Below are 19,911 nucleotides of genomic sequence, written 5' to 3' on the forward strand. Positions count from 1 at the left end.
ATAATAGGAATAGTTAATTAAAACAGCTTTCATTAGTACAGATTGAAGCTTTAATAAGGTGTTCACTTACACCTATAAACAAGGTTACATTTCTCACCACTGTGAACAACAACAAAACTCACAGATCTATCCAGGCCATCCAGTGTAAAGATGTTTGCTGAACTAAGAGAAATTACTTTATTTACATGTGTTTATTTACATGTGTTTCTATCATAACCATAAAAAGAATTCTAAGCCAAGACAACTGAAAAAAAGACCCTCAGGCCCCACCTGGAAACATTATTCCATTTTCCGTACTGTCCTGGTTTCAGCTGGGAGAGACTTAATTGTCTTCCTAGCAGCTGGCACAGTGCTGCAGTTAGGATTTAGTGGTAGAATCACATGGATATCACACTAAAATTTCAGCAATGCTTATACTAAGTCAAGGACTTTTCAGCTTCTCATACTGCCCTGCCAAGAGGACAGGGGTGCATGAGGACCTGGGAGGTGACACTGACAGGACAAATGATCCAAATGAGTCAAAGGAATATTCCTTACCACTTGATGTCATATCCAGTATATAAGCTAAGAGGAGTTGGCTAGGGGACAATGCAGCTTGAGGACTTGCTGGGCATCGGTCAGCAAGTGCTTAACTGTTGCTGCCAAATTGCAGTTTTCTACTAATTAATTATAGGTTTTTTTTGTCTCTTCTACTGTTAAAACAGAGGCTGGGAAACCTCATTGGAGGCTATTTCTCCCCTTCTCTTTCCTTTTTTTTTTTTTTTAAGGATTCCATTTATGTGTTTGCACTACAGCTGCCAAGTGAAACTTCCACCCAGTTCTATGGTTTGCTTGACAATGACCACCCCCAAGAAAGAAAGAAAAATGTTTATATAACCAGAGGGAGAGATTTTTGCGGTGAAAATACTAAGCACAGTGTCAGTATGACAATAGATAAATATTAGTGTGGCTGTAGAAAGCCAGCTGTAACAACTGAAAATATTTTTTTTCTGTAAGTAAATCAATTATTTTTTACACTGAAATATTACCACATGATTACAGTTGGCATTTTGGTGCAGTGCCTGAATTAATTCACTTAATTAAGTAAGCAATGGATACAAATGTTATCATGATGCTATGCTGCTGTATTATGTCAGAGATAAAGAATCACTGACTACCATTAATAATAAATTCAAATTCTTTACATTAATATCAGGACCACTACCACGATACTTCTGTGCTTTCTACTGTTTCTTCCATGTGAACAGAAGAGAGTAAGATCAGAGAAATCAAGGTCAAAGACCTTAAATCAGGTGGTGGAAAAGTCATTACTTCTACAATAACATCTGCTATGAAGAATTTCCCATCAATAAAACACCTGAACACACAACAACTCACTTGCCCAAAGGCAACACCTACTACTGTCAACATTCAGAAAGAAAATGAAAGCAAATACTAACAGCTTGGCATTCATCATCAACAACACACCACGGTAAAAATACCAAACCTATCATGATAGAATTTCCACTGGTGTTCCGACAGTTAGGGAAGCCCCATTCTAGGGCATACAGCCATTATAAAGATGGAATTTAAGGGACAAACAGCAAAGGTCTTAAAACACAACAAACAGACCACAGAGTTGATGACTGCGATACCTCCAGAAGAATGAAGCCACTGAGAACAAGAAGGAGATTCCTGCCAGAAACAACTTCACGCTTTTCAAAAGCATTTCAAAGACTCAACAGAAGTTCTTTTTGACATGTCCTTCCAGCTACTGCTTATAGGAAGCTGAAAATATGTGAAAGGAACGTTCCATTTGGAGAGTTTTTCATGCAATTCTCGATTTTCAAAAGTTCATGCTGACATAAAAAAACATTCATTTAAGAAAGAGGCAGCTGGCATTATGCTACAGATGGATTAACTCCTACTAGAGAGAGGAAAAAAAACACACAAGGACCAAAGTAAATAAAGGCCCAGTGGGACTAGAGATGGAAGACGTTCTCATTTACAAATACACTCAGTCCAAAGTAAAAGAATCAATACATTTAGTATAGCACTAAACTGAGATTAAAAGAAACAGCCTGGGACTTTCAAGGAGTCCAGAAAACACAGCCACCTAATAAATGAGTTTAAATATGTGATCTTCTTATTCTTCAGATGCCTGCAGTTTTACTGAATGTATCAAGATTTTGTATTCTATGATATACACCAATCCCAATACTCATTACAGACAGAAACTATCCCCAAAAGACAGAGCAGCATCATTACAAAAAGAAAACCACCACCATAAGCCAGAAAGATGGTTTAATTATAAATCTTGGTATGATTTGGGGGTGCTGGTGGACAAAAAGCTCACCATGAGCTCTCAGTGTGCACTTGCAGCCCGCAAAGCCAATCAGATCCTGGGCTGCATCAGGAGAAGTGTGGCTAGCAGGTCGAGGGAGGTGATCCTCCCCCTCTACTCAGCCCTGGTGAGACCCCACCTGGAGTACTGTGTCCAGTTCTGGAGCCCCTATTACCAGAGGGATGTGGAGGTGCTGGAACGTGTCCAGAGAAGGGCCACAGGGATGATCAGAGGGCTGGAGCACCTCTCCTATGAGGACAGACTGAAGGAGTTGGGGCTGTTCAGTCTGGAGAAGAGAAGGCTCCCAGGTGACCTAATTGTGGCCTTCCAGTATCTGAAGGGGGCCTACAGGAAGGCTGGGGAAGGACTTCTCAGGATCTCAGGTAGTGATAGGACTAGGGGGAATGGAATGAAGCTAGAGGTGGGGAGATTCAGGCTAGATGTGAGGAGGAGGTTCTTCCCCATGAGAGTGGTGAGACCCTGGAATGGGTTGTCCAGGGAGGTGGTTGAGGCCCATCCCTGGAGATGTTTAAGAGCAGGATGGATGAGGCTCTGGCCAGCCTGATCTAGTGTGGGGTGTCCCTGCCCATGGCAGGGGGGTTGGAACTAGATGATCCTTGTGGTCCCTTCCAACCCTGAATGAAACTATGAAACTATGATTTCCGTTAAATTTGTCTGCTACAGGCTTTTTAGGTGCATTTTTAACTGTTTGAATCTTCAGTACATTTCACATGATATGCTGATTTTAGATAAAAATTAGTCAATCATAATTTGTAATCCATTTACTATTTCCAATTTATGACAAATACGCAGTGTGTGTGGGGGGGTTGTTAGCTTTAAATTGCAGACTGATAAATCTGTGCTGAGAAGTGCAAAAAATGTCCATGAACTGTAACATTAGGCAACAACAGAACTCAAGCCTTCATAATCCTAAACAATACAAGAATGAAAATATACATGCTAATGTGTATTCTTTCATACTTTAGTAATTTTACAATTTGAAGTAACTTATTATTCTGTTAGCTACTCCAAAGTCTTGAGTACTCATTTACTGTCCTGTAATTGACAATTTCCATCAGAATGTTCCGTCTCAGATAATACAGTTTAATTAAAACTGGCTTATTAAAATGTCCATGACAAATTATGTTTGAATGTTTCTCTCCTGTCCTGAGCAGATCTATGGAATTAATGTCAGCAGCACTTGGAGCAGGAGGAAATGCAGCCACATATCATAATGAAACTTCATTATTCTGAAGACACACATAGACACGGCAACTCTTTAAAGGGACAGACACATCTGAAACACCTACAGCAACTACGAGACCAATAGCTGCTGTTTTGGTAAAATGACATTTTACCAAATGGCTAAACTGAGCTTAAATATGTGACTGACCACTAGAGAAGAGGTTATTGAGAGAGTTTATGGCATTTGGGGCATACTCAAAAGCCACCTGGACAAGGTTACATAAAACTGCTCTAGATGGCCCTACTTAAATACAAGACTTGGACAAAATGACTGCCAGAAATCATCCAATCATTTTGTAATTCTAGAAAACCCAAATACACTAGGCTTTGGTTACTCTGACTATACATAAATTCAACTTCTTTTCTTCTAAGCTGGATATATGACACAACTTCATTCCATTAAAAAAAAATCTCAAAAGTTATAAATGAGTTTTAAACACTATTCTTTTATCAGATACTGTTTTTTACACTCCAAACAAACCAAAACTAAATCAAAACTTTCTCCTCACCTCCAGCCTAAACCTTCACTGGCACAGCTTGAGACTGTGTCCTCTTGTTCTGGTGTTGGTTGCCTGGAAGAACAGACCAACCCCCTCCTGGCCACAACCACCCTTCAGGTAGTTGTAGAGGGCAATGAGGTCTCCCCTGAGCCTCCTCTTCCCCAAGCTAAATAATCCCAGTTCCCTCAGCCTCTCCTCACAGGGCTTGTGCTCAAGGCCTCTCACCAGCTTTGTTGCCCTTTTCTGGACACATTCAAGAGTCTCAATGCCCTCGGTATGATCACCTGAAATTAAAACCCTGAGTAGACTACTTGCTAATCTATTGCTGTACGCTGTTCAAAAGAGCAAAAGACTCTTCTTCCCCCGCTTACCTACTAGTAAGGAAATACACGTCAATAAGAAAAAAAAAAAATCATTTGTAATGATTTCCAAACACTGCCTCTACGTGTGAAAATCCACTAAAACAAACCTTCAACCACACCAACTGCATTCTGTCATTTCTACACCCTTGCAAACCATTTTGGAGACACATAGTGGAGCAAGAAACTGCAAAACTAGGCTAAAACCCATGTTTTATATAGCTAGAAGAGAAAGTTTGATTCAGTAGCGTCTTCATCTTTAATGAAGACTGTATCAGTGCTCTTAGTTTTTAATCTCCAAGCTCATTCATAATAGAGCATTGTTTGAATTGAACTGGAGAAACACAAACAGAACTTATTAGCCGAAGACTGAAATTCAGCTTTAATAGCAGAAAGTCATTTACTCTGATAGCTTTATTTTCACCTGCTATCAATATGTAAACAGATGCTAACAATTTTATCATCTACACTACATACATAATGTATCTCTGTGACTACACACACAAAAAAAATCCCCAAGACTTCTGGAGCATACACAGATAATTATGAATCACAATTATATACCTAATCTTCTCTTCCTGTTGAAAGACTCTGCAATAAATAAATAAATGCAGAAATCTTCCTTGCAATACACTTCATCTACCCTAATGAGGACCCAAAGAAACCAAGACCCATAGGAGCCTTGTTTTATCTGTTTACACAAAATCATGTCCTTCTGACGAGCTTAAAGATTCACTAATAAAATACCCATAAAAAGCTCACTGTGAGAATTTCTTTTCTCATTACAAAGTAAATTACCTCATTATTCAGTGTTTGACAGAATAACCCAGAAAAATCCCCACAAAAAGAACAGTTGCTTCTCAGCTATCAAACAGCAAAAAGGTCTATTCCTCACCCTGGCCTTCGTTACATTAGCACCTGAACAAGTCATTAACTATCAGAATTATTGAATGTAACTGCCCTCATCATGTACCAGATGCTATTTCAGCATTTGTGATCATGAAAATTAAGTATAGGAAGATCATAACCATTTGATAACAATGCTAGCTGTGACCTGCTCCTTCTCTCTAAAACACAGAAGCATGCTTAAAATCGTGTTAATTAAGATGAGGTTTTCTGACTTGTCCTTAAATGGCCACCTTGATAAATACTTGGAAAATCTGTTACTTACTCCTCACTCTAAGCAATCACATCACTTCATAATTTTCATGCATTCAAACCTCTCAATAATGAAAAGACTCTTCGCATTGATTACACACACACCACACAAGAAAGCTTATGTCAACGCAATTTCAATACTGCCTTTTTTATTTACACTTCTGTTAATCAGGACACAAACATCAGTGCTCATTTCTCCGAAAGTCCCATAGGAGCTCTCTAGACAGAAACCAATAAACAAGGGCCTATTTTATAAAACATTCAGACCAAGGAACAAAGCTCCACAGGCTGTTTCCTAAATGGGCTTATATTGGAAAAGTCTGCTTACAGACTCTCAATGCTGATGTTGGCATTTCCTGTGATAGCGCAAAGAAGAAAATTTAAAGGCAAGTAAGAGCACTTAGCTCCTCAAACAGAACACATAAAAGGCAGCATCTTTAAAGCCACAGGCTAGAGAGGAGGGAAGATCTTGTCTATCTTAAATAAAAATACTTAAAAATAATTGAAAAACTCCAAAATTATAGCTAGGTATTAAATTAAATTAACTTAAAACCACATCAGAGGAAAAAGGCAGGTGACAACCTCAGAAGTCAAGGGTTTTTTTTCCTGTAATTGTAACAGAGGAATAAAGCAAAGAGTCCACACTCTCATTTTTAACAGAAGACAGAAAGATCAAAACACTTTCTAAAAGCTCTAGAACTCCTGAAAGCTAAACAAACCTTTCATCCTGACAAAAACAAAGCTTTATTTCCACTGATGAAATCACCAGAATTTTGAAACTGCTTTTGAGAAAACATGCTGAGAGGAACTAAATTTACTGACACTGCCTGACAGGTGAAAAACATCCTTTTAAGAGACTGGCAAAATGCCATTCACGAATGAAAGAGGTGGACTGTTTAGCTTCATTTGTTCTGAAATGGAAGTTGTGAGAGCTGTTAAAAATAAGGAAAAAAGATGATACTAGCTGAGGAATGAATTAGCCAAATACAGGAATAACTATAACTTCACAGCCAGCAGCTATTGCTATGTATTTTATGATCTTCCCTTGCAGTTCTAAAGCACTTTCAGACCAACAGCATGTGCTTCAATGGAATGATGAGGAGATAACTGATGGATACTACTAGATGACAATTCATAAGAAAGGCTAGAAGACTCTTATAAAATCAGAGAAGTGCGTAAAGAGCTCTCCAATTCCTTCTTTCAGCTTTATAACGTTTTACACCTTATTTTCACAGATTCATTTGGGTTTGAAGAGATCTTTAAGATCATTAACTCCAACCATTAATCCAGCACTTCCATGTCACCACTGTACCATGTCCTTCAACATCACATCTACATGGCTTTTAAATCCCTCCAGGGATGGTAATTCCACCAGCTCCCTGGACAGCCTGTTCCAGGGCTTGGCAACCCTTTCTGCAAAGAAATTTCTTCTAAACTTCCCTTACTACAACTTGAGGCCATTTCGTATTATCCTATCACGTGTTACTTCGGAGAACAGACCAACACCCACCTACTTACAACTTCCTTTCAGGTAGCTGTAGAGCGACAAGAACTCCTACACTTCCAAGCAATAAGGTCTCCCAAGCCTCCTTTGCTATAGACTAAATCCCAGTTCCCTCAGCTGCTCCCTATATGACTTCTGCAGACCCATCACCAGCTTTGTTGCCTTTCTCTAGACCCACTCTGGCACCTCAATGTCCTTCATATAACGAGGGGCCAAAAACTGAACTCACTACCCAAGGTGCAGTTTCACTTGAGGCACATACAGGGGAACAAGTACCTCTCTAGTCCTGCTGGTCACACTATTTCTGATGAAGGCCAGGATGCTTCTGGCCTTCTTGGCCACCTGGGTACATGCTGACCCATCTTCAGTCAACTATACCATCAGGTCCATTGCCATGAGATAGTTTTCAAGCCACTCTTCTCTAAGCCTGTAGCATTGTATGGGGCTTTTATGATCCAAGTGCAGAACCCAGTACATATTCAATCCTGTACAATTGACCTCAGCCCACCAATCTAGCCTATCCTACCTACAAGCAGATCAACACTCCTACACCACTCTGCAAACTTACTAAAGGTGCCCTCAATCCCCTCATCACTGATATGATATGGAGATATGAAAGAGAACTGGCCCCAGCACTGAGCCCTGGGGAATACCAACAGTGACCAGCCATCAACTATACTCAACTCTGTTCATTACCACACTTTGGGCCTGACCATCCACATTTTTATCCAGTGAAGCATCCACTGATCCAGCCTACATGCAGCCAGTTTCTCCAGAAGCATGCTGTGGACAACAGTCTTAAAAGTTTTTAATGAAGTCCAGATAGCAACATCTACAGCCACTCTGTCATCCACTGCGTGACTCACCTTGTCATAGGAGATCAGGTTAGGGAAGCAGGACCTGCCTTTCATAAACCCATGCTGTCTGGGCCTCATTTTCCTATACTTGTCAAAAATTCATAGCTCTTTGCTCAAACCCTTCAAAGTTACAGATCAAAGTTGTGCTTGGAATCCCATACCAACAAACTGAAAAGTAATCACTTCCTACATACTTTCCCCAACTGTTTCCCCAGCGCCTTTCGCAACAGAAATAATCTAGTTCTGAGTTGTCATGTCTGACATTTTGGTTTAAAAATAATTTGATACCATACGAAGACTGGTATTTGTAGCTGTTTCAAACTCCAATCTCTCTCAGCTTTTGTGGTGGCAAACAATTAATTATAATCACTATTCATGCATTAATTAGGAAGACATGATCGTCGAGAATGTATCAAACAGGAAATGTTGCACGAGTAATGGATTTCTAGCATATCTTCCCTGGAGAACAATTAGATAAAAATATGTTTAGATGACTAAAAACAAGAAAACAACAACTAGTACAAACAAAATGATGCTGAAAAAAATTTGTTTTGCATATTATGCTCGAATTAATTAAATGTGACTGTTTCAAATCACAGAAAGCAGTGGCAAATAAAAAAAGGTTCCAACAACACCTGAAAAAAAATATTTTTTTTGTTGATACCTATTTTAGCAAAGCCATGGCAAGGTAGCCACTCCTCAAAATATTATATGAGCTTTGGAATGCACAATGAGATGCCTTAAACAATAATTACAGCTTTGTGTGCCCTAAATCTTTCAGAGAAACTGCAACCACCTTCACTTTCTCTTTGATCATGCGGTTTTTCCCTCACTTCACCTGGGTTTAATTAAGAAAGGTACCTTTGAGCTGTCAACTGTACCCTATTTTAACAACCTGACATCAGGAGATCTGATGGTTACTTCATCTAGATAAAGTTTTTTGGTAAAGTATGGGGAAGGAAAAGAGAAGTGATTTCTTGTATTTCTAGGCTTCTTTTAATGCAGCAATGTCAGACGTCCTCATTTTTTTGTTTTGAGAAGCCCCAAAAAAAAATTCAGATCATGTACTGTTTCAGAAACCTAGATGTTCAAAATGAAGGAAGAAAAGGGAATGATAATATGTCAGCTGATAAAAAAAGTATAGAATACATTTATTCAAACTGAGATTTGTTTTGTGCAAGCAACTGTTGTGAAGTCTTCACAGATTCAAGCACAGGAGAAAGCAGGACTGAAGGGCCAGAATCTAGAAGGATGAGTCTGTTCCTCATCCAAATACTATTTGAATGCCAGCTGCACACTTAAAACCACACATCATATATGATTTGAGTAAAATGGTGATCTCCTTTCTCTCCAAATAGGGTTACACATTTTTTGGTATTAATAATTTTGTTAGAAAATCTCTACAGTATGCACACAAAGAGACTTGCCCCAAATGACTGGGATTAAACCAAGAAAAGTCAAGAAAGTGAAGTGGTCCCTCCCATTCCTCCATCAGCCAACACAGTTAAAGCTATGTCTTAAATAAATGTTATGGTCAGACAGGAAAGGAAAGAACATATGACAGGGCAAGGAAGATGGGAAATGAAAGTATCCTACACTCAGACATACTACTTAAAGAAAAAAAACTCATCAAATACACTTTCTCAATAACACTCTTCCCTTCAAAAAAAACTTTTTTTCCCTCTTTCTCCTTGGGGATTGAAGAAGGGTAGAGGGCAAAAAGCAGTTCCACCAAACTTTTATTAAAGCAATGTCTTGTGACAGTTTGATTTTAATATCTAATGCTGTAGCTCCAGGGATTCCACGGTGTGCACTGTCCCTTTAATTTCAGGTTTTAAAATAACAATAAAGCAATTAGAAAATGGCTCAGTAATAAGTTAGCATTCTAGCAGAGCACGATTCTTTATGAAACTATCTTTCAGTGATCTGGACATCTTGGTTTAATGTAAGTTTAAGGATGAAAGTAGAGGTTTCCTCTGGCAATTATTCACAATCAAGAAGCCTTTAGACTTCCATGTATTTAAGTAGATTTTTGTTCACAGAATTTTATCCTTTAGAATCTCTCAGAGAAGCAGGCTTTTCCTCCTATATAATTTTTCATGTGTCTCTGTAGATTACTGTAAAAACTTTTTTCTCTCCCTAGTTAGTCACTGTTACTCCAAAAAATGCATTTCAGCAATCTTTTCATACTACTTTCTTGTAGAAAATCCTCTCTCAATTTTACTCTCTCAATTGTGCTTTGAAGCACAATTCCAGACATAGTCCTTAGAGTACAGAACAGAATGGAGCTCCCTCATGTGGTACATCTACATAATCTCAGAGATTAAGCAAACAAAAAAATCCAACACAACCCATAGTAAAAACACAGAATCACAGAATTGTCAGGGTTGGAACGCCCCTGCCATGGGAAGGGTCACCTTCCACTGGATCAGGGTGCCCAGAGCCACATCCAGCCTGGCCTTAAAAACATACAGGGATGAGGCTTCCACCACCTCCAGAGGCAAGCTGTACCAGTGTCTCACCACCCTTATGATAAAGAGCTTCTTCCTAATATCTAATGTATATCTCCCCTCTGCTAGCTTGGATCCATTCCCCCTAGTCCTATCACTACCTAACCCCCTGAAAAGTCCCTCCCCAGCTTTCTTGTAGGCTCCCTTAAGATACTGGAAGGTTTCCTTGGTCAGAGCCTTCTCTTCTCCAAACTGTACAACCCCAATTCTCTGTCTGTCTCCATAGGAGAGGTGCTCCAGTCCTCTGATCATCCTTGTGGCCCTTCTCTAGACACGTTCCAGCATGTACATATCTTTCTTGTAATAGGGGTTGCATAGCTGGACACAGTGCTCCAGGTGGGGTCTCACAAGAACAGTGCAGAGGGGGAGAATCACCCCTGCCGACCTGCTGGACACATCTCTCTTGATGCAGCCCAGGATGTGGTTGGCTTTCTGAGATGCAAGTGCACACTGGTGGCTCATGTTGAGCTTATCATTTAGCAGCACTTCTAAGTGCTTTTCTTCAAGCTTCAACTTCTTTGGTATATAGTATCTACATAAACATAACATCAGGTCCTGATTTCTGATTACTTTGCCAGAAACCTGTGGCATTTCTCTCCCCTGTATCTGCATTATTTACTGATGCATTATCCAAGAATCTAACTCAGGTACTGTTTGCCTTTTCCTGAAACTATTATATTAAAAAAGTGAACTTGGCATGAGTCCCCAGAGAACCTGTTACTATACTCCACTAAATATATTGCTACTTCTCATCCTTTGTTTATGCTCTTAAGGCAGTCTTTAGTGAGGTTGATCTTGTCTCAGAGCTAATCAACAGTTTTCACACAACTGGTCAAGCACTGAAACAGTGATTTACTAATATCTCTCTGCTGGCTTATATAATATTTTGTTCATAAAAGAAAGGAATATCTCATGATCAGTTATGCAGGCCTGTGTAGAATTCTTCATTCATCAAGGAACATAAAGATATTAAAATACGGAAATACTATGAAAAGAAAAAAAGGCGGGGGCAGATTAAAGCCAGGTACCAAGCAAAAGCACAGCAAAAGAGCATTAAAAGCCCATTTCAGGATAAAAACAATAAACATCTGGAATCCTGCCAGATTAAACCTAACCAATTTGAAGTTTAGCAATTGTTTTTCACTCAGCAACACACAACGTATCAAATTAACCAATTATCATCAAATATCTCAGCAGTATCTCTATTATTTGTTGGTAAGTCATAAAAACAGACTAACAACTGTTTTGATGCATATGGCACCACAGAGGAAAACACCAGATTTCAGGGTATCTTAAGGAAAAACTCATGCTTGGTGTGATGAACCACCACGATCACCCCTCCAACCCACCCACATTTATTTTAAAAACCTTCCATGTGCTTTGTGAAAGCTCAGAGAGGCAGCAAAACAAAGGAGATGGGTTTAAATCTGCAAATGGTACTGTTTGCTCTGTTTCAAGCTAAACCTGCTACCCTGTATACCCTACAAGAAGCCCTTATAACTCCACACAGGTTGTTTAAATTTACAGATTTAATGTAGGAGGACTGTTTCTTCTGCCACAATTTCTTACATACCTCTTACTATCACATTTACTCAGATGAAATCAAGATCTACAACTATTCTCACATCTCCTTCACTCCCAAATCCTCTTCTGTCAAAGAAACCGTTTAAGGAGAAAATACTTAATGTTACACTGTCTCCTGAGAAGTCTGGACTTGATCAAGCTGAAAGATACCAAAGGTCTTTTTTCTACAAGGTTAAACTCATCTTTAATTGGAAAGTCTCTCTAATTCTACAGGGCTTGCATCTTAGTAACCATGGATGCCCAAAGCACATTAGGCAATGAACGAAATCAAAGTTTCATTTCAAATGGGTAGTATAAAAACCTGTGCAGTAACTCTGAAATAGTAAAAAGTATTTCCCAGAATTCCCCTAACTATTTTAACACTATCATGACAAACTGATTGACTTTTCCACAAATAAGTTTATTTGGGAAAACAACTAACAGCAGCACTGTGTACCGTATTAAATAACAAACCAAACCCAAATGGTTTCCAGTAAAACAAGAAACAAAGTCTTATTCTCTTAAGATGGTAAAATAGCTTGCCATCTCTCAGCAAGATATCTTTGTAAGTTAACTTTGCACAAAGATTGACAACTTTCTTCTGCTTCATATCACAGCAAAAGCAGTAAGAAAACGTGTTGCAGGTCTAGAATATTTACACGTAGCACAAACATTATACTTAACCTAATTCCATGATGTCTACTGACCTTCATGAAAAACATCTCCTTACGTACGATCTGACAGCACTCATGCAAATATTTCAGAGAATTTTAGTGGGGGTTTCTTTTAGTTTTTGCAGAGTGAAAAATTAGGTAAGTGAAACGATTAGTAAATGCCACAGAGGCCACAGTGTCATTTCTCACTGGAAATTAAATAGAATAGCAACAGCTATGTCATGCCTGTCACTGAACAAGATGGTCTGTTAAAACAAAACAAAAGCCAAGCAAAACAAAATCCCAAGCAAACCCAATAAAACCCACCAACAAAAAATCTTTTAAAAACCCTTAACAACAACCACCAAAACCACCCCAAAAGATTGCTTCTTTCAGTACTGCTCTGCTGCTCAGGATTGAGATTGTTGGCACATGTTTCATTTATCATGTATTTTAGTTGCAATTGCTTCTGGCCATATTTTGGACCTGCTGATTATCTAATTTTTAAACGTGTACCTTTTGGGTAGTCTACACAACAGATCATTTTAGATGCTGGGTAGACACACTCTCTATAGACTAAGTAAACAACATAAGTACATTTGGGCTCTACAAAATTATTCCCTTTTTTATCCTCTAGCTTAATAATGTGAATTGAATATACATAACTAAGCATAGCACAAATGGCCTTTAATCTGATTTTAAACTTGGCAGTGTCAGCTCTTCAGTAAGGTTCAAAATGTTGAGATAATATGAAATTGAACAATTAGCAATTCAAGTATGGGGAAAAAAAAAACACCAAGTTTATTCACTGACGCCTGGCATTTTCTAAAAAAGCTGCTAGTCCAGAAAAGAAAAGCAGATTATATGTAAATCATAATTCTTCCTATCTTCTACCACAGTGCTTTCAAGAGTGGGATTTTCTGCCTGTGTTGATGAAATAAGTCAGACCTTCAGATGTACTTCTAAGAACTGCAAGTACAATCAGTTCAATCAAGTGCCTCGGCTGCTTTAGCATACCCATTTAAATGTGATGTAAGTGTTCAGAGATAAAAGGGGTTTAAACATGATATTTTGTTGATTTCCCTTTCAAAAACGTATTTCAGGGATTCTTGCATTGGGAGCAACACAAAATGACGGAGATTTGGGGGGAACACATTTGGCAGATGTCAGTCAAGCAACTCACTGAAATCTCAAATCTGGTAATTCACAACTGCAGCTTTTCTGGATGCAAAATTTAGTGTACATCAACTACAAGATATTTTATTTCCCTCTTTGCTCATTCTGTTAATCAGCTATGGAAATTTCAGTAAAAAGCCTAGAGAATACATACTAGAAGGTGCAAGATCTTAAGAGCGCTTTAATATCCCATTAACAAGGGACCCAAGTCTGTAGTTGGGAGGAAAATGGTATTCTTTGTACTTGAATGCCATTCTCTTTTCAATCAAGTCCCTTGCAGCATGAACAACTGAAATAATTAAGGAGGCACTACAGCAATAGAAATCCAGAGAACTGGAACACCAAACAGGGAAGTTGCTTACAGTCAGAAGGATGCCTATACGTTCACCTATGTGATTGCAATTCTAAAGAGACATAAGCCAAGAAAAAAACAAAACAAATCCTAAATATAAAATTAACAGAAAAATATTTACAGCTTAATAGGTCTAATATTTCCTGCTTAAAGTGTTCTTCCAAAATAAAAGTACTGAGCTTACAATGGCTTATAAAGAAGGAAAAACATTTGTAAATTCAAGGTGTAGGTCAAACTTGAAAGTTGGTATCTTCTATAACTTCTCCTGCCACTGGTAAGGGTATCACTAAAGCTCTTCATTCTGACCCTGTGCCCCGTATGTGAAAACTTGGATTCTCAGTCTTCATACTCCCGTCCACTACCTAGTAAGTCCTCTTACTATTTTTCTTCCAAAGTTTCTCTAGCTGACTGCATTCTCACTCTATTTTGGAAAATAATTTCATCTGGATAAATAACCATTTTTTCCCCAAAATACCTCTGCTAGTCAAGAACTGCGCTTTCCAACTGAAGTGTTCTGAAGTGTCATTTTTGTGGAGAGCAAGACGACCTTTATCTAAATACTGCAAGAAAAAGTAGATGCATACAAGGATTACACATGACCCAGAATTTGAAAAAAAATAATTGAACAGTTCATTTCCAGTTCTCAAAGTACTGAAAATACCTTTACACTTCAAAAGCACATTCAAGCAAAAAAGTAACTGCATTTCAAATGGAGGGACATAGAAAAAAGTTCCTAGAAATTTTCCCCCATTGGTGTTACTTTTGACAAGTTCCAAATTCACATATTAATGTTCATTCTCATATGCTGAAATGAAGGCACCAGCTCATTTCAAATTGCCTGAAAACCAGAAACAGGCTTTCCAAAAAATGACATCTCAAAACACTTTCAGGGAATTATTTTTCCATAACAAGCTAGAAGGAAATCCCAAGTGTTAACATATGACAAGAGTGTTAATGCCATTAACATCCTTTCAGCACTCCATGTCAGTGTGTAAATGATGTCCTACTGCTCAGCCAGTGAGGGGGTGGGGGGAAAGGTTCACAGCCATTTCCAGATGCTGAAATTCTGAGTCAGATTACATTTGTTTCTTCCCTAGTGGCCTACTCTAAGAGGTTCTGCAGTACAGTGGATCGTGCAAGGAAATTACTAGCCAAATTCTGGTTCATATTAATATCTGACATTGTCACTGCATAAAAGTGCCACACATGCTTAAAGTAGACTTCTCCCTAGATCATTTCATTACAACTGAAGCACATCACATAAGGAACTAATAAAACCCATATTTAGTTGTGAAGCAAGTCATTAATAAACAGAACGACAAGCATAAATACATATCAAACGAGAATTTATGCTTTTCATGAAGGCAGCTTTCTTATTTCATAAAAAGGATTCCGGTTTAATGAATGCTGTTCCTTTCTGAACATTAAAATTAGTTCACAAATCACTGTTGTGCTAGTTAATGGTAAAATGAATGCATACTGCTTTGAAAATTTATCTGCAGTAATTCTTGTCCTTTCATTCACAGTTCCCTTAATTTTGCAATTCTTGAGAAATAAGCTTTTAATTCTTTGCATGCATGCAATCAGTTAGAAGAACCCAGTGGTGCCATTTATTGCTCTGGCACACAGAAGATTTTAACAAGATTAGGCATGTAAATATCTCTTTTTAGGGTAAATGACAAAGCGAAAACCCAGAAAAACCAAACAAAATCTTCATTTAAGAACCTACGAGCATGCAATATAGTTTACCAACTGTATAACCATCAGCAAAAAGTCAGTCCCACAACCTAGCAGGACAATAAAAAGAATGAACCCAAAATCTGAGTACCCTCCTGCCATCCTAGCTCTGCCACCTCTTCCTTCTCAGTTAAAGCTCACAGCTTCTGCCTTACAGGGATAAACCTTTGTCACTGATGGGGTGCATGTGCACATTGGGGTGGGGGAAGAGGTGACATTTGGTTTTTATGTATATATAGTCCTGAGTCAGGATTTTCCACAGTTTTCCAATCTGCTCCCTCTGAAATGGCTTTTCATTCCATTGTCTTTAATCTTTCTTAATAACATTTAAAGTTAAAACAAATGAATCAGAGTATCTTCCTCAATCCCCAACTAGTCACGCTTGAACTGCACGAAAAAGAAAACAGTATATACAGCTCCAGCAAGCAAGTATAAAAGTCACAGGATCCCACTTAAAAGAACATAAATCATCTCATAAGCACAAACACTGAAATAAAACACGGGGTGAAAGCCAGATTTGTCATAGTCTGTAGTTTTTCTAAACTGTTGAACCAGACTCCCAAGTGCTGTGTGAAATTGGGTTAATTATAAAAGAAACCTCTCAACATTTAAAGTTATTTACCATTTGATCTTTAACTAAAGCACAATTCTAGCCATGGATCAGATCATGAAGTTGTCTCAAGAATCACACAAGTTGTTTAAGATGCCATAAAGCTGACAGAGTACTTTAATCATTCTGATTTAATTTTGGCTTAACCACACTATATTCTAATTTCCATTACAGCACAGCTATAATCCTTATTTTGAAAACAACTCTTTCTGATGGTCAACCATACAGGTTAGCTTCATGATCCCAATTACTTCAGAGTACCCTAAATAGTACTTAACCAACACAATTTAAGACAGGCAAATTAAAACCTTAGCATGACAGCAACTATGAAAACCACTTCAGAATCTCACAGAAGTATTTGCATAGAACTATCTATCTCAAAAAGTCCCCAGTGCTCACTACAAACACCACAGACTCACAAGATGCAGAGCTGTGTCCCAGCAAGTACTGATCATGGAAATACACTTGAACTGGGCTTGCTAATTGAATGTAAAATTCCACTACAATGATGGTGAAAACAGCCAGTTTTATGACATAGTAAAAGAGATAAATAGCATTACATTTTTTACTCTTACTGCCTATGAAGCTATAAAATTACTGAAACAGTGTATTAAGTTGTAATCAGTATTTCCCATGCATATTAAAAAATAGACTAGGAAAACAAGTCCTAATAGAATTAATCTACTTCAATATTGCAGATAAATATTAAAATTTAAGTAACCTGATCATAGTATAAAATGTCTCACATGGAGGAGAAGACATCTAACAAACAGGTCCCAAAAAACTTTAGCAGCTTTTTAAGTGCCAGGATGGCTAGAACTTAAAACCAAAAAGAGTCAAACCACCATCACTGTGCATAGTTGAGAGAAAGATGAATGGTACATTCTGTTACAGATGTAGCAGAATTTCAGCTACTTGAATTGTATATGCACAAGATGGTACACGGTCATAAAATATATGCTTTTTATTGCAAGTATGAGGTGGACTATGACATTATTGGTTGAGCCCATTTCATCATGCTTGAAATCAAATCAGATGATCGTGCTGCATCTTTGTTATTAATTGTTTTTAAAAAATAGCAATCAGTGTGATCACAAATGGAAAAAACAAGACACTTTTCAGCAGGAAGTCTCACTGACACAATTACAGAACTATTTCATGTGAATATATACATGGCTCTACAGAAAGTACTGTAAAACTGAGGGTGCTTCCACTACCAAATGACTTAATTTTGTTGCTTATACTCTTACTTTATATACAAACCCTTCAGATAATATCAACCCATTTTCCTCAGCTTGTAGCTAATAAAAAAGTATTAAAATAACCTTTTGATATGTATCAAATTAGTAGACTGCAGTCAAAAGTACATGAAGTTAATTTTAATTCAATGGAGTACATTTAATTGAATATATTACTTCTGCAATACATTGCAACTTTATAACAGCTTGTGGAATAGCGACATACTAGTCTGTCTTTAAAACTTCTTTAGGAATGAAATAAAAGTTATTTTGAAGCATTCAAGAGGTACATCAAGTACCATGTACTGAGATGAATAATTGCGTGCTTTAAATAAAAACTGACTCTGAATCATGAATTATCCTGCTTCGAAATAGGTCAAGAATAAAACCACAGACAAAAATGAAGGTAGAATTTCTATTAATCTTTTTGTCACTCACAAAAAACCCTCACTTGGTACAAGAGTTTAAAAAAGTAAAATTGAGTGACCTCTTTCAGAGCATTTGCTTCTCTATTATTAATATTAATTTTATTGTTAGGCATTAGTATTATGAACAGTATTTTGTTATAATTGATCTCCTGCCTTAGTATGATACCAAGCAATATTCCTGTCATATTCTCTGAAGACAATCTCATGCACACTACAAGTAAACAGCTTTGTGCATTAGCAGGAATGAAGAAACAATTCCTTTAATTGTACCACAAATTCCTGCATCTTAAAAGTCTCCACTGAGAGGTGATTTATATTCAGACACATCTCAAATTTTCTGAAACACTCAAGCAGTTAGAGAGATGTTCAGCCTAAAGTTCTTTAACTTTCTAATTTCAGTATCAACAACTCTTCACCAAACTGACAGAAACAGAAGAAATACATATTGGAAACTAAGATATCGTTTCCCTCCTACCCCCTCAGACATTTATTCTTCAATCTAAAAAGAAAAAAAAAAAAAAACAAGGGAATGTAGAGAAGTTAAAATATTCAATTATAAGCAGAAACAAATTTCACCATTTGAGATAACTGGAGATGACTTTTTAAAAAAGAAACCCACCATTTATCAGGTCATCTATTAATTATGAAAACATAAATCCTTAGGTGCAATCAGTTCATTTCTTACAGTCTTTATCTATTTTGTCAAGCCACCCAATTCACTACATGATAAAAGCTGTCAGACTTCTGCAGTTCAGGGTGCCTACTTTAATTACCAGGAACTGGTAATCTAGCTGTGACATCAGTGTACGTGCACTGAAGTAAGGCTGCCCAGGAGACCTTCAACAATTAATTTTCCAAAATTTCACTGGATCTTCCTACTATTGCCAATAGAGGAAAAAAAAAAAAAAAAAGTACATTTATTTTAAAAACAAAACTTCTTGATATTGTCAGATGATCTCTCTCCTTTAAAAACTTCAGGTGCAGAGCAGAGAAAGGAATGCATTACTTGATTAGCTCTTTTTTCACTCCAAATCACTTGAACAACGCCAATCATTTTTGTAAGTATGCTAAATACATTGGTAGCAAACCAACAGATAGCAAAGTATTTACTCAACACAACTGAAAAATAAGGTATATAACCTGTATAACTGAGCTGTCAAGCTTAACAAGACAACACGGTTGCAAGAAGTGCACTTCAATATGTTAAACTCATTTATGAACAAAAGAAGAGCGAGCTTGACAGTGTTCAGCCTACACGCACGATGACAAAGTAAAGGACAACTACAAGGCATTATTATAAGATTTTCTGATGTGAATGTATCTAAGGGAAAGAATAACCTTTTTAACTAGCAGAATTGACGAATGGGATTACTAGCAAGACTCTTAACCTTGAAAATAAGACAAGAAGGTGTTTCATATGCAACATGAAACAATTTCCACTTAGTCATCAGTTGTCTCCCTTAAGCTTCTTGTATTCACTCTTGTCAGAAACTTAAAATAAATCCATACAGAAAGATAGTTAATATCTTCTTGTGAGCTTCTGTCACTGAATACATTCAGATAGTTAATTCCCCCAAAACTTACTTCCAAATACACAGTAGACAAAAGAATCCTTTCAGTACCTCCACTTACTAATGGGAAGAGCAGCTACAAATGGCTCTAGATATCAGCCCTCCTCTTTTTTTTTTTTTCTTTTTC

At 37.6% G+C, this 19,911-nt stretch overlaps 1 protein-coding gene across 3 annotated transcripts in view; it reads right to left on the bottom strand.

Annotated features, from left to right (window-relative positions):
• DIAPH2 (diaphanous related formin 2) overlaps positions 1–19,911 on the bottom strand; it is a 238,918-nt gene that overhangs the window by 104,826 nt on the left and 114,181 nt on the right. The gene's annotated exons all lie outside the window — the stretch shown is intronic.

Source organism: Melanerpes formicivorus, unplaced genomic scaffold (assembly GCF_026170545.1).
Source record: "Melanerpes formicivorus ecotype bairdi unplaced genomic scaffold, bMelFor1.0.p_v2 SCAF_22, whole genome shotgun sequence".
NCBI lineage: Eukaryota > Metazoa > Chordata > Aves > Piciformes > Picidae > Melanerpes > Melanerpes formicivorus.